The sequence below is a fragment of the Apodemus sylvaticus genome, chromosome 4, assembly GCF_947179515.1.
Source record: "Apodemus sylvaticus chromosome 4, mApoSyl1.1, whole genome shotgun sequence".
NCBI lineage: Eukaryota > Metazoa > Chordata > Mammalia > Rodentia > Muridae > Apodemus > Apodemus sylvaticus.
In genome coordinates, this window is record NC_067475.1 from 29,120,065 (window position 1) to 29,136,755 (window position 16,691).

Consider the following 16,691-nt stretch of genomic DNA (forward strand, 5'->3'; position numbering starts at 1 on the left):
CTGGGGAGATTTGAATATTTGGGGGCCTGAAGAGATGACCACACAGTTCTGAAATCTTGCTGGGTTCTTACAGAAGTTCTGAGTTCTTCTCTTAGAGAGCATCCACCTTGGGAAGCCCACAACAGCCTGCAGTTTTAGTGTTAGGGGATCAGATGCCTCTTCTGGACTCTTTAGGTAACACATATGATGCACACACATACACTCTGGACCACACACATACACATTAAAAAAATACATACCAACATTAAATTTCCCATCTATTATTAAGCATAGAAAGATATATAATTATGTGTATATTCCTAGTTAGTCAAGAAACACTCCTGGAAGCAGATGGCTTACTACTGATAAGAGTAATAAGTACCCACACACATACTTGGAGTCTTAGTTAATCCTTACAACAACACTGTTTAACAGTGCTTAAGGGCTGAAAAAAAAAAAAAAGGATTCAGAAAGTTATGTAACATGTCTGGTTTCACACAGAAAGAGATCCAGGCAGATTTTCTGAAGTCTATTCAACTCCAAAACCCACACTTTAAGCAACTCTGATACTATGCGTAACATAAATGCAGTCAATGGTCCATGTAGAATTTCACACCCAAGTCAAGAAAAATAAATAAATTATAAGGAAATCTTCCTGTATTTTAAAATTCAGCAGTAAATTTAACTCTACACGAAATGCTTACAGGAAGATAATTTTGCTCAGTTAATACAAAATCAGAAATCTGATCGTTTCTTTTCTCCTTCATCTCTTTTCTTCTGTTCAAAATTAAATAATTGCCACAGGCACGATTCATACATAACTCCTTGCCCTTTAAGACAGAAGTCCAGGACTGGAGAGATGGCTCAGCGGTTAAAAGCACTGACTGCTCTTCCAGGGGTCCTGAGTTCAAATCCCAGCAACCACATGGTGGCTCACAACCATCTGTAATGAGATCTGATGCCCTCTTCTGGTGTGTCTGAAGACATCTACAGTGTACTTACATATAATAAATAAATAAATCTTTAAAAAAGACATAAGTCCAGTGTCCAACTAGTCCTGTTAGGAGCAGGTTCTCCTTGGGAAATGGAATAGGTGATTGTCTGTGAAAGGGTGCAGGGGGAGCTACTGAGCCCTTTAAGATTAACTGCAGCCCATCACCAGCAGCCTGGCCTAATGACTAAACTAAGGTGAGGTACAGGAACCTGAATAGGAAGAGAGAGTATGGAAGTCCTGTGTTCTCCACATGCATTCTGATACATGAGTGTGTGCATTCAACAATCATGCACCCACACACCTTATTTATAAAATAACATTTATTTGTGTATGTGTGTGCATGTATGTATCACAGCAAAATCGCGGAGGTCATATGACAACTTAATAAATCAGTTCTCTTTATCTCCATGAGGACTCTGGAAATCAAAGCCAGGGCGCTCTACTTGTGTGGCAAGCACTTTTTACATGACTTCTAACACCTGCTGGCCAGCGTACCAAAAATTCTTAGAGAGTTGGGCCTTGAAGATAATTCAAGATGAAGGTCAGCACATGTGGGTCACATAGCATCTGCTGCCTTTCCTGATATGGCCCAGGCTGAGGTAGGATGAGAATCCTATTACTTCCTACTCCTGGGTTAGTCCTGAGTGTGCTCTGACTGTTGATGCATAGGACATCAAATGCCGAATAACAAGGGCAAGACCCCTGAACTACAATGGGAATTTCAGTTTCTCAATGGGGGTTTTGTTTTGAGACAGAGTCTCATGTATCTAAGACTGGCTTAGAATTCATTGTAGCCACATGAATATGAACATAGACAGATCATCCTTTCATCCCTAGCTCCTGAATACTGACATCACAGGCCTGTCACCATGGCTTGAGCTTCCCTGAGCAAGAAAAAGCAGAACCCAGGACCAAACAACAGGTTTGCCTAGATACTCCTTGGGTTCTAAAGCTGGCTCCCAAGGGCACTGTAGACACCTGCCTAGGCTTCGGAGGCCGCTCCTGCTAAAATTTAGATCTGAGAATGACTCTGGTTTGGAGGGATGGAGGGAGTCTCAACGGGAATAGCATGGCTATTTTAGTTCTGGTCACTAGCTGGCAGTTTTAGATTTCCACATGAACTTAACAGAGTCTTGCTTGGTACTTGGTTAAGAGCACTTGACTTTTTGTGTTGTTTTGTTTTGTTTTTGTAGACCAGGCTGGCCTCGAACTCAGAAATCTGCCTGCCTCTTCAGTGCTGGGATTACAGGCGTGCACCACCATGCCCAGCTCAAGAGCACTTGTTCTTGCAGAGGAGCTAGGTTTAGTTCCCAGCACCCACATTGAAGCTCAAAATCATATTTCTTCCATTTAGAAACAGTAACTGACTCCCTCTTCTTGATCTCCTGGGGCACCATGCCAACACACAGTACACAGATATACACGCCAGCAAAACACTTATACAAATAGACTAATTAATAATCATAATTTTTTTAAAGGCTAGACAAAGCAGGTGAACAAGGCAAGCTGATTTCTATGAGGTCTAAGCGTCCTGGTCTACATAGTTTCAGATGAACCAGGGCCACAGAGTGAGACCCAGCCTCAAAAGAAAAATTAATTTAAAAATAAGGTCTTGCTGTAGAGCCCAGCTAAATGTTTTGATTACTGACTTGTGAGATCACACATTGGTGACTGTTTCTAAATGGAAGAAACATTGTTTCCTTAGAACTTACTTTAAATATTCTTCTCAGTAACAATGTGACACATAGAATAACAATGGGACCAGAGTAACAATGTAACACATGGAGTTCCCAGCCTTTCCTGTGTGACTACATACTCATTTGCAGTTCATAAAATTAAGGGATGGTGTTATGGCTATTTCTCTCTCTCTCTCTCTCTCTCTCTCTCTCTCTCTCTCTCTCTCTCTCTCTTCTCTCCCTCCCTCTCTCTCTCTCTTTCCCCCATCCATTCTTTCCTTCTTCCTTTCTTCTTTCTTTCCTTCCTTCCTTCTTGAGACTATCTACAAGACCCAGCTGAGTTCAAACTCCCAGATATCCTACTGCCTCAGATTTCTAAAGGCTGTGGTTGAAGGTCTGCTCTTTCTTTTCAAAATGTATGTGGCGGGGGGAGGGGGGCGGGAGAGAAAGAGAATATATATTGGAAATTTATGGGTGCATGCCACAGCACATGTATGGGTAGGTCAGAGGATTACTAAATGTAATTTATTTTACCTTTATATAGGTTGTGAGAATCCAACTAATGTCCCTAGGTTTGCAAGGAAAGGACCTTTACTCTACAGGTAAGTCTCCACTACTCTGTCTTATTCTTTTGAATTGACTGTGTGCCAGGACTGACCCAGAACTCCAGGGCTCAAATGATCCTACTGTCATCAGTCTCAGGAATAGCTGTGACTATGGGTCACAGTTGGTTCCAGGCCTCATTTCTAAAGAACACACACACACACACACACACACGAACACGCACACACTTATGCAAAGAAAGGGGTGCTTAACAGGCAATATAATAATGTTAAAATAGACTTGAGTTTGCCGTGATTGCAACAGATCCCATAGAAGAGGTTCCCAAATTATCTATTTAAAATGTAACATTTGGTGACAGGAAACTTAAAGGGTGGGTGTGTGCGTGCACGCGCAAATTTCCTAAACTACTGTCTCATGATTCCCATGAATTTGTCTCCATCTCATCTTCAAAAGTTAATGATTACCCAATGGATCATTTAGAATGTAAGTGAAAAAAACGACTGAGCTAGAGAAGAGAAAAGTGCCAGCAGAAGAGCTGGTGCGCACAAGCCTTGAACTTCAGGGAAAACTGAGCGCTGCTTGTTCGGAATCCAGCTTCCCACAAGGCGGTTTCTTCATTACTTTACCGTACGGAGTGGAAATTTGGTACAAAATAGAGGAACTTGCAGGGGAGCGACTTGAACATTAGAAACTGCTGGCTTATTTCTTTCAAGTGACAAGCAGGGGCTCAAGAGACACCACTCCTCTGGGCTCGGCAAGACAGCACCCCCTGCGCGACCCACGTGGCCAAAGTAAACAGAAGGTGGGCCTGGGCGGGGAGAGCCTGGCGCCGCCAAATTGCTGCAGTGTGGAGTCTTTAAAGCCTAGGCCCCTCGAACTCTCCCTGCAAGGCCTTGAAGAAATGGGGAGCGGCTTGGCTGGGCGACAGGGAAGGGGGTGTCAGGGGGCGTGGGGGCAAGTGGGGAGCCTACTGGTGAGGTGCTGGCCGCGGGAGCGCGGGGGAGCCAGGGGCCCCTGGAGCGCGCAGAGTTTCCAAGTGCGTCCGCGGCCCCCGCGAGAGACAGAGGCTCCAAAGCCCACGCGCGGGTGTGCACCGAGCGGCCCGGGGGCTGAGGAAAGGCCGGGGAGGAGCCGAGCCGAGGAGGCCCCTAGCCCCCTGCAAGGGGGGCGAGCGTGCAGCCGGGACCCCGCCGCGTCCCCACGAGGGAGCGAGCGCACAGCTCCGGGTCCCGCCGCGTCCCCGCGAGGGAGCGAGCGCACAGCCCCCGGGTCCCGCCGCGTCCCCGCGAGGGAGCGAGTGCACAGCCCCCGGGTCCCGCCGCGTCCCCGCGAGGGAGCGAGCGCACAGCCCGCGCCCGCGCCCGTGTCCGCGCTCGTGCCCGCGCCGCTCGCATGCCAGTCACGTCCGCCCCCTCGGCGGCCGCCCGAGAGCCGGCCCCGCCGAGCCTGGAGAACAGACGTCAAACTGCCTTATGAATATTGATGCGGAGGCGAGGCTGCTTTCGTAGAGGAGCAGAAGGAAGCAAGATGGCTGCCCTGTAGGATTTGTTAGAAAGGAGACCCGGCTGCGACGGCGGCGGACTGCGAGGCTGAGGGACCAGAACCAGGTCAGAGCGCTGCGGTCCGCGCCTGTCTCTCTCTCTCTCTTTTTCTCTCCTCGCTCTTTTCGGCTGCGGAATGGTCCCTTTCCAATCTCCCTCTCTTTCTCTCGGCCTTGCGGGGACTGTCATGTCACCCACAAATACCAAGAGGGAAGAGGGAAGCCTCACAAATTACAGGAGCTTCTTCAACATGGCTGACAAATATAGTTTTAATTCAGCACCCCCTTCTCCTGCAACCTGCACTTCTGGGGTCCCTTCTTCCTGCTAATGCGTGTCCCCCCTCCGTACCCAGAAAACTTACCTTTGTACCTCCCACCAGCCGCTCTTCTGGCCTTTTAGTCTCAGGAAAGTGAGTGTTTTCTTGGGGTTGCCTTCCTGAAAGAGTTCATCTTTGGGGACCACCACTTTCTCCTTTGATCCTCCTCTCCCCTGTCCTTAGTGTAAGTCAAAAGAGCCACTAGTTCATCCTCAGACACCCCGGAAAGAACACTGACCCGGCGGCGTGTTTGACTCTCTTCTCTCCAGTAGTGTTTGTTTGGGTCCTGTTCTGGGTTTGTGTCTTCAGCTTCCAGCACGTTTGTCCCCCCATGGACTACACTAGACAGATGTCACAGTGAGTGGGTCCAGGATCCACTACGTGGAGTTTTTTTTCATTCTTTCTTTTTCTCTTGAGTCCGCGCGTTTTGTTAGTGGCGCTGAGTGAGAGAGGAAAGAATAGTTTCTCTGCTCCCCGAAACAAGACCAGAACCCACTTTTTCTCAAGGTTCACAAGCTCTGCGTGGGCTGTGCCTTCCAGTTTGGGAAATGTGTGTAAGAGAATCTGTGCAAATCTGTGTGTTGGCTTTGTGCTGCCCCCGAATCAGCTTCGTTCTGTTCCCCTTAAGTGACAGGCACACACAAAGGCAGGCGCAGGCCGGGGGAGGGGGCGGGCGAAGCGTTCGGAGTTGGAGAAGGCAAGGTCAGGGGCGCCCAAAGAAATGAAACCCAATCCTGGCAAAGATCTCTAACACTCCCATCCCAAATTTCCTTAACTCTGGCATTCACTCTTTTATTTGGTCATACACACACACACACACACACTCACACACACACACACACACCCCTCCCCACTCTTCACTCAGATCTTGACTCTGCTCCCTAGACCTGCTTGCTTACAGTTAGAAAGCTTATAGGGTTTCTATGGAGAGTTTTTCTGTTTGGCTAAACCAAGTGAGGCCTGGACAGACTCTTGCGAAGGTTGAGTTAAAAGGCATGTTACTTGCTTGGTAATGGCTTCATGATAGATTTCGTTTGCTTTGAGCAAATTTTCTTTCTCCCAAATAATGATTTGGAATAGAATTAGGTTTGTTTGCTTGCTTGTTGTTTTTCCCAAGTTGTTTGCTTAAAATTTAGCAAAATGTCGTGGTATTTGTTTACCTGGGGAGCAAAGTACATCCATAGATTTAAAAATCACAACTCACATATGGTACTTTGCTTTAATTAGGATTATAATGGTAAATTCATACTCAGAATTCATCAGCAAAGAACCAGTGTAAGGATAAGATTACATGTTAGGGAAAGTTGGGATTCACAGAGAAAATATATTGGTTTGGTTTAAGACTGTGGGTATTGTAGCCTAGCTAATAAAATCATTACATTTGCATTTTAATGGAAAGTCGAAATACTGAGGAAGAGGTACCCTCTTCTCCATGTTTGTATGTGTGTTTTAGAATGTATTTTGAATACAGTATAAATTACAACATAATAAATATTAATTTAAAATTTTTTTATTAAGCAGAACAGTGCTTATGAAAGTTTGGGGCTTAAACTTAAGATCAGTATGGGTTGATTTGATTACAGGGTAGAGGGAAAGGCATGTCACTGCATAAGTCAAATTTCCAAACCCTTAGTAGTTCACTTTACAAGTCTTTCTGTTTTGGTTCTCAGAAATGAGAAATGTGGCTAAGTTTGCTTTAAGCTTGGTATGAGGGACGCATGCACATGACCAGAGAGGAGAAACATTACTCATCCCTGAACAGAAGCAGCTCATTGGTTCTGACTTGCCCTGAAATACTAGAGAAAACACAGCTTTTTTTTTTTTCTCCCATACATGTCTATTGTTGGTTGAGAAAACTATGGTCAATTATTCCAGCAATCTAGAATGAAAAATAGGTAATTTGTTTCACTAGTAGACCACTGTGTCATGATGTCTTTGGTGGGCAACTTTTCAGATTCATGCCCTCAGACTACATGAAGTGTTTTCCATTCTAATCAATAAGAATGCTTAAGCTGCCTCATTTTGTATGTTATCATAGAGGCCTACTCTTTCTTGAAGTGAAGTTTAGATTCTTGTTACTTGGTGCATTTTAGTTTTATGCTGAAAGCAGCTACTAAGTAATATTATTTTAAGGGTTTCAGGGAAATTTTTCATATTATTGAACACTCTGAATAAAAAGAAATACTTTCCCATTTCTTAGAGAAATTATTTAAACAAACATGGGATGGAGAGTCTACAGTAACCTTTCATTTACTGTGTGTGTTAAAGTCCCACCTAACTATTCTAAAAGTTCTTAAGAGTTGTTTTAGTTGATTTTACTTTAGAAAAAAACTATTAAAACAGTAACAAGATTGGTACCTTTAAGAGATACATTGTTTCATCTATTCACATCTTGAACTAATGAAAAAATAACTTGGACCCAGGCTTTGATTTATTTACACTCACTCATCTGTCAACTATTCTTTAAGGCTTTCAGTAGATTTACTGTTTAAGTCTGTGCCGGGAACCAGGGGGGATGGTGCAGTTTCCGTGTGGCAACATATGGCCCTGCATGCTGGCATCGCCAACACTTCTCATGCAATGTGCACACCTGCTTTGGACTCTTTAGGATGACTTCCCCAATCCTCATTGGCTGCTGGCTTTGTGTTTCCTTTTGGTTTCAGTTGTTGAAACCAGAAATTCCCTATCAATTTCTCTAGCTCCACCCAGACCCTGTTGTAAACCAAGTGCCACTATTTCCCTGTTTGCTGGTCTCATTTGGAAACCCTTCTTATGAATCAATGACACAGCTAAAAGAAACTCTATTTTCCATCACTACCCAATCAAATCGATCCAAGTTTTAAATGACATTGTCATCATATAGTCCTAGAAATGTCTGAGCTCAAGTCTGTAATCTTAGCACTTGGCAAACTGAGACAGGAAGATTGCTTAAAAATAAATAGAGCTAATTTGGGCTATAGAATGATATACCTTAAACAAACAAACAAACAAGGAGATAATGTGAAATGCCAATATTTAAGGCTACCTGGCATTTTATACTAGACATGACTTTATGCTGCCATCACTCCTAATATTTCAATTGTTATTTTAAAAAAGATATGTTTTCTGTGTATGAGTGTTTGCTTGCGTGTATGTATGTGTAATGCATGCACGTCTGGTACCTTTGGAGGCCAGAAGATGATGTCGATTCCCCTGTATCTGGGGTCAGGTGGTTGTGATTGCCACATGAGTGCTGCTTGGAACCCAGATCCTCTGCCAAGAGCAGCAAGTGTGCTTAACTGCTGAGCCTTCTCTCCACCATCATCTTTCATAATCTTACATAGCTTATTACTTGAAGACATAATATGATTGCTTCTTGAATGGGACAGTATTGATTCATTAAAGTTATGCTGTCTTAAAGATTATGCTGCCACTGTATAGCAATTCCTGAGAGCGCAACAAACCAAATCCAGCAGCAGGAAATGTCTTGTAAGCCAGCTTTACAGTTGGAGCCTAAACTGTGGGAGAGTCCAGTGGCCAAGCAGAGCTGGTAGTTATCTTGGACACTGTGCTGAAGAACACAGCCACAGTGGTTTTTGCCAAACACGCATTATTTACTTGGATCTAGCTCTCTGGTTTTTATTACAGTTTACTGCCAAAACTGAGCGAATACTGTGACATTGTTGAATGAGGTTATACAGTGCATCTGCTGGTGTACGTAGGGTCTGGCAGGGGAGCAGGAGCAGCCAGAGCATGTGTATCTCTGTGACCACCAGCAGGAAGACTTGTGCACACTTTGCGCTTACTTGTTTCCAAGTGTATTCTGACTATAATATGGACATTGCAGAAAATTCCAGGTTTAAGATAGATATATCGTCCTTCTCAATAGAATTGACCTTGAGTTGCCATTTCCAATATAGCAAATTCTCAGTTTTGACTTTCTCCACTTGCTATAAAAGGTATTTAAGGTGCTGGAAAGAAGGCTCAGCAGTTAAGAATACTTTGATGGGGCTGGAGAGGTGGCTCAGCAGTTAAGAGCACTGACTGCTCTTCTGGAGGTACTGAGTTCAAATCCCAGCAACCACATGGTGGCTCATAACCATCTGTGATGAAATCAGATGCCTTCTTTGGGTGTGTCTGAAGACAGTTACAGTGTACTTACATATAATATATATGTGTGTATGTGTGTGTATGTATGTATGTATATGTGTGTATATGTGTGTGTATGTATGTTATATATATATATTTATATATATATAAACATATATATTTATATATAAATATAAATTTATATATTTTTAATATATATATTTAATATATATAATATATTTTATAAATATATAAATTTATATATATAAATATATATTTATATATATATATATATATATATATAAAATACTTTGCTCAATCATAAGGATGGGAGTTCGAATCCTACTCCCTATACTGAGTGGCTTACAAACACTTATTAACTACACGTCCAAGGATTCCAACACCCTACTTCAGTATCTGCAGACAGCTGAATCTTAGGCTGGATGTGGTAGCATATGCCTTTGATCCCAGCATTCAGAAGGCAAAGGCCGGCAGATCTTTGCAAGTTTGAGGTCAGCTTGATATCTGTAGTGAATTCCAGGATATCCAGGGTTATGAGGAGAAACCCTGTCTCAAAAGAAATAAATTAATTTTTTAAAAATGGAAAATCTCACAAATTTATAGGCAAAAAAGTACTTAAATGTTCTGTGCTTTAGCAAGCAGGATGGTAGGTTTTAAATATTTTTGGAAAACACATTCAGTAATCTTAGCCTGCAATTTTAAAGATATGTCTTGTATGTTTATTTTATTTTTATGTATATTTGTCTGTTTATATTGCACTGTGTTCCTACAGTGAAATCAGAGGCCAGAAAAGGGCATCATCAGATCCCCTGGGACTTGGGATATAGAAGATCTTGATCTGCCATGTGGGTGCTGGGAACGGAACCCAGGTCTGGGAAAAGCAGCCAGTGCTCTTACCTCCCTGGCCATCTCTTCAGCTCTGGTTTGAGATCAGGTCTTGCTGTGGATGACCTCGTACTTACTCTACAACCCATGCTGTCTCAGACTTGCTGCAGTCCTCCAGACTCCATCTTCTGAGTACTTACCCTACCTGTCTAAAAAACTGATGTGAAATCATATTCTAAATTGTCTGAGAATTCAAATCAAAGATAACTAAACTGGGATGAAGTATTTTTTAAGGATAATTTAGAGCATAAAATAAATTCATTGTTGTTCTAAATATAATCCAAGTGTTTCTTTTAAATTAGTTTTTGTTTTTAATTTTTATTTATTTACTATATGTAAGTACACTGTAGCTGACTTCACACACACCAGAAGAGGGTGTCAGATCTCTTTACAGATGGTTGTGAGCCACCATGTGGGTCCTGGGATTTGAACTTGGGACCTTCAGAAAAGCAGTCAGTGCTCTTAACCGCTGAGTCATCTCTCCAGCCCAAATTAGATTTCTTTCTCTCTGTTTAAGCAGTTGCTGATTTCTGTTTCTTTTTTTATTTATTAGCAGGATCTAGCAAAAACTTTTTTTACCGGAACTTGTGTCATCTGTACTCAAAGCACAATAGGAAAATAACATGAGAGACCTTGGTGATGGACATGGTCGGGTGGTGGGTAGTGATGCTATTTTTCCTTAATGTAAGTTCTACAGGAAAAGCTAATGAATGGCTCCTGTTAAAGTCACCCATCCTCAATGTAGGATTAGTGACTTTTAATAAATTTATACCGGAATTGCATGTTCTTATTTGAAGCTTTTGTTGCGATAGTTATAGAATCTCTACAGTTATATGAAGCAATAGATACAGGTTCTCCTCTAGTGGTGGCATTTTGCACAACTTTAGTACAGTGTCATACCCAGGAAGTTGGCATTGATTCTACTGATTCAACTCAACTTGTCTGTATGTGTGTAACTCAGGGTCTCAGACATGCTAAGCAATCATTTTTCCATTGATAAATAATGATTTGTTTTATTGCTGTTTTTATGGTAGAGCCATGATCCATAGCCCAAGCTGGCATCCAACTCATGCCCATCCTGTCTTAGCCTCTGTAGTGCTGTGATAACAGGCATAAACCATCACATACCGTGCTGTCACAGCATCCTGCTATGTGGCCCATGATAGCATCCTTCTACCTTAGCCTCTTCTGTGCTTTGTATATGGGTGTGTGCTGCAATGCCTGTCCTCATGTCTGCCTGTCTGCCTGTCTGCCTGTCTGCCTGTCTTTCTTGACTCTCTCCACTCATTCATCCTGTGTATACCTACTACTATGCCCTTTAATCTCATGATCTTGAGCACAAAGAAGTTGGTTCCAATTCTTCATTATGCATGTGATTATACCATCATATTTTAGCAAACTATGTCCAGTTATGTAGCCTTTGGCAGTTAGTTCCAGAGGTGGAACCTAAGAAATAGTAAAGGGCTGTCATCGTTTTAACAGATGCTGAATGTATAGTAAGATCTCGAAATGAAATCTGCAGATTGAATATTTTAGCAACAAATTACTAGACAATTTTTGGGTCTTATCTAGCTGAAAACAGAAAGTCATTAGAGGGCCTTCATCATCAATTCCTAAAGCTTGAACTTTTTTAGACAGGATCTCACCATGTAGACCACACAGACCAGGCTGGCCCCAGGCTCATAGACATCTGCCTCTCGAGTGCCAGGAAAGCAGACATTGCTGCTGCGTCGAGCTCCCCAGTTTCATTCAGTACTTGAGAATCACTTTGATGACGGTGGGTTTTATTCACTACTTTTTACTCCTCCATTTTTACTTTTATGAACTTCAAAAATTTGATTCCCTTCCCCCCCCACCCTATGCAAAATTAAAACATTGTGATTTGTTGATTTTGCCATACTATGTATCCCAGGCTGACCTAAAACTTGATTTAGCCCAAGATGGCCTTGGCATTCCTCTCTGTTCTCTCTCTGCTCCCAATCTTAGAGACAGTGTCTTTTAAAATATATATGTATTTATTATATGTAAGTAAACTGTCATTATTTTCAGACACCCCAGAAGAGGGCATCCTATCTCATTTCAGATGATTGTGAGCCACCATGTGGCTGCTGAGATTTGAACTCAGGACCTTCAGAAGAGCAGCAGTGCTCTTAACCACTGAGCCATCTCTCCAGCTCTTACTCTGGCCCTGCTTGCTCTGGCTGCTCACTGCGGCTGTCTTCAGACACCCCAGAAGAGGGCATCAGATCTCATTATGGATGGTTGTAAGCCACCATGTGGTTGCTGGGATTTGAACTCAGGACCTTCAAAAAAACAGTCAGTGTTCTTAACCTCCGAGCCATCTCTCCAAAGTGCCATCTCTCCAGCCCAACAGTGTCATTCATTTTTCTTTTTTTTTTTTAAAGATTTATTTGTTTATTATATGTCAGTATACTGTAGCTGTCTTCAGACACACCAGAAGAGGGTGTCAGATCTCTTTGTAGATGGTTGTGAGCCATCAGGTGGTTGCTGGGATTTGAACTCAGGACCTTTGGAAGAACAGTTGGTGCTCTTACCCACTGAGCCATCTCTCCATCCCCCAACAGTGTCTTTTTTATGCTAGCCTTGAAATAAAAAAATTTCTGCTTCACCTTTCCAGATACTAGGATTATAAGCATGTACTACTATGCCCTGTTTGGCCTTGAACTCTTGATCCTCCTGACTCAGCCTCCTGGGTATCAGATGCTAAGGATAAAAATTTTTCTACATCTTGTGTTGATTTTTTTTCAAGAATGATTTATGTTAATCAGTGTTTTGTCTGCTAGTGTGTCTGTATACCATGTGTGTGCCTGGTGTCTGTGGAGGTCAGAAGAGGACATCAGATCTCTGGGAACTACCGTAACAGATAATTTTGAGCCACCATATGGGTCCTAGGAACTGAACCAGGTCTTATACAAGCAAGGGTCTTAAGCAATGAGCCATTTCTTCCTATTGTTGATTTTGTTTTGTTTTTCTTTTCTTTTTTTAATGATGTATTTATTTACACTGTAGATGTCTTCAGACACACCAGAAGAGGGCATCAGATCCCATTATGGATGGTTGTGAACTCCCATGTGGTTGCTGGGAATTGAACTCAGGACTGTCAGAAGCGCCCTGAACTCAGTGCTCTTAACCTCTGAGCCATCTCTCCAGCCCTTGTTTTTGTTTATCTAGACAGAGTTTCTCTATTAGACCTGGATGCCCTGAAACTCACTCTGTAGACCAGGCTGGCCTCAAACTCAGAAATCCTTTCCTCCTGTCTCTGCCTTCTGAGTGGTGGGACTAAAGGCGTGCCCTACAATGCCTGGCTTGTTGACATTTTAAACTTTACTTTTACAAATATTTTCTGTGTTAAACAAAATATTCAAAAGAAATGATGGTTTGTTTTTTGCTGATGGACAACCATTCTCTTCTGAGAACCCTGCCTCTGGCCAGACATATTCATGTGTGCTGTGCTGTACACTGGGTTTTGCTACTGTGACTGTTACCAAAGCTTGTTCTGTCGTTACTGCCGCCATAGTAACTGTCCTCGTAGTGGCTTCATGGACAGTGCTAAAATGCACCTTATCAAATTCCTGACTTCCTTCACAGAGTATTACACTTTAATGGGAACTCTCCACAGAACTCTCCACTTGATTTTATTTTGTATTTTGTCTTAGAAAAACAAAACAACAGCGACCTAAGTTAGGATGACAGGGAATGGCACCTGAGGCTCTCTTCTCTTTTTCTTCCCTGTCTGCAATTAGAAGGTCACCCATTAGACCAAGACCTTAATCCTCTAAGGTAGACTGTGGTACGCAGCCACAGCTGGGTCTGTCAGCACACTGGCCTGCTCCTGCCCATTCCAGCCACAGCTGCTTTGCATCCTCAGCACTGCAGCCTGCTACTGCCCCTTTGCTTCTTGTCTGTCTGTTCTTTCTGCATGTGTCTGTCCACTTTGCAAACCGTTCCTGAAGTGAAGTTTCAGAATCTTCATGTTGGCTGCTGTCTATGGCATGATCTCGGGATTTGCACTGTTCATGGCTTTTGCATTAAAAGCCTCACTTTTCACCACTCTGTCATTAGAATGAGAAAGATTTTCTGCAAACAAAAGTTGACTGAACAGTCGGGCTGGGCGGTGGTGGTGCATGCCTTTAGTCCCAGCACTCGGGAGGTAGAGGCAGGCAGAGTTCTGAGTTCGAAGCCAGCCTGGTCTACAGAGTGAGCTCCAGGACAGCCAGGGTTATACAGAGAAACTCTGTCTCGAAAAACCCCAAAACCCAACCCCCCTCCAAAAAAAAAAAAAGTTGGTTGATCAACTGTCAGGTTCAGGCAAGAATCTTAAAATAAATGTTAAGTCACTCACATTTCTATTTTAATGTTATCAAAAGGAAAAAACATAAATAAATAAATACCTTTCAGATGTGAGGGAAGAAGGAATCCCCCAACTTAAAAATGCTTAACACATAAATTTTTCTTTTTTTATTTAAAGATTTATTTATTTATGCATGAGTACACCACCATTGCTCTCTTCAGACACACCAGAAGAGGGCACCAGACCACATTACAGATGGTTGTGAGCCACCCTGTGGTTGCTGGGAATTGAACTCAGTTATGTCTGGAAGAGCAGTTAGTAGTGCTCTTAACCACTGAGCCATCTCTCCGGCCCAAATTGTTCTTTTAATAAAAACTTAGGTATATCTTAGAAAATTTAAAATTTTATACTCTAAATTCTGCTTGTTTTATGTAAATATCACCTAAATGATTATTTTTCTTTTGTCCTGTGACACTGCTTTGTTTAGGTTGACATTCAAGCAATACTGTATTTTAATTTATATCCCTCTAACTTGTGGCACAGCATTGGCAGAAACCAAAGGTAGCAGACATTTCTGCAGACAGTACCCCTAATCAATGGCTTGGTGTGTGGCTCTCCTTCCTAAGGCTTAGGTTTGATTACTGCTAAAAAATGGCCATTAGCTTTGGGAACTAAGTTTTCTCTAGCATGAAATGATCTCTTTCTTTTTAAAACATTCTTTTTTTTTTAAGGAGAGAATTTTATAGATTTCTTTCAGATAGATACAGAATCATTTCCACGAAGTGCATATTTTAAGTATTAAGAGTATAGAGCATGTCCTTTTTTGTTTTTTTTTTTGTTTGTTTGTTTTGGTTTTTTTTTTGACTGGGTTTCTCTGTGTGGTCCTGGCTGTCCTGGAACTCACTCTGTAGACCAGGCTAGCCTCAAACTCAGAAATCTGCCTGTCTCTGCCTCCCAAGTGCTGGAATTAAAGGTGTGTGCCACTACCACCTGGCCAGTGTACTTATATGATAAATAAATAAATACATTTTGGGGCCGTTAGAGGGAGGCCTGAGAGAAGAAAAAGTGTCTGAAGACAGCTACAGTGTACTTACATATAATAAATAAATCTAAAAAGGAAGAAGAAGAGTTTTGCCTGCATGTATGTATATACCATGTGTATGCCTGGTGCTTGAATCCCCCCAAAGAGGATGTCATATCTCCCAGAACTTGAGTTTACATTATTGTTATGTTACATGTGGGTGTTTTGGTTGAACCCCAATTCTCTGGCAAGACCTGCCAGTGCTGCTAAGCACTGCACTGAGCCCTTTCGGCACCAGTATATTTAATTTTAAAGTGTTTGAAATAAACAAGAAAGAATAAAAATAAACTAAATCCTTATTAGAGCTTTTTTTTTTGTCATCCACATGTATATTTTTATGGCCAAGGAAATAGGTTTCTGGCTGTGCAGTGGTGGTGCACGCCTTTAATCCCAGCACTTGGGAGGCAGAGGCAGGAGGATTTCGGAGTTCCAGGCTAGCCTGGTCTACAGAGTGAGTTCCAGGTAAGCCAGGGCTACACAGAGAAACCCTGCCTCAAAAAACAAAAAAACAAAACAACAACAAAAAAGGAAATAGGTTTCTGTGTGCCAGAGAAGCATTCAAGTCAATTATGCAGGACCCTGTCACTTGGACACGTGGGCTGGTGTTCCTGGCTGCGCTATTTACAAACACTGAGCCAACCACTGGGAGAGAGGAGGCTTTTGTGTCTGGGCCGGGTCCCCACCCCCTTAATTAATAGTCGAAAATCTCCCGTCCTGTCCGTGACCGGGTCATGACCCCAAGATCAAGGTGTTTAGGTGAGGCGGCCTGGCTAGCTGAGCCGGCGATCGATTGATCCGGTTAGGTTCGTGTTTTGTGTCTCCCGACGTTCACAGAGCCGGTTTCGCCAGCCTTTTTGTTTGTTTTAGCAGATGAGGCCTTGTTTCTGTTAATCCCAGTGTCCCGTGCATTAAGTAGGGCCCCCTCTCACAAATGCTGTTCAAATCAGCAGGGGAAAAAAGGGGATCTCGGAGGAGCTGAGAGAGGGGCAATCATAATCTGAAAAAAAAATCCATTTCAATTAAAAAAAAAATCCTCTTTTTCATTTTGAGGTCTTGAGAGGTGAATCCGTGATCCAACTCCCCAAAGAAGGAATTAGCCACAGAAAGTTGATACTTCCTGGGCTCCTCTCTTCCCACCCCTCCAGGACTCCGTCTGAAAGCCGCCTGGTTTGGTGGCTGCCCCGCCCTACTTAGGCAGACCCACCTCACCCTGGGGGTTAACAAAACAGGAAGAAAGATTTCTCTTGGGACTTC

The 16,691-nt window shown here is 42.7% G+C and overlaps 1 protein-coding gene across 3 annotated transcripts in view; it reads left to right on the forward strand.

The window, feature by feature from the left end:
- Window positions 1-4,627: 4,627 nt before the first annotated feature.
- Window positions 4,628-16,691, forward strand: part of Tet2 (tet methylcytosine dioxygenase 2) — a 73,499-nt gene continuing 61,435 nt past the window's right edge. For all 3 annotated transcript variants that reach the window (XM_052179208.1, XM_052179207.1, XM_052179209.1), the window contains exon 1: window positions 4,628-4,820. The gene's annotated coding sequence lies outside the window, so the exon portion shown is untranslated. The remainder of the gene's footprint in view (window positions 4,821-16,691) is intronic.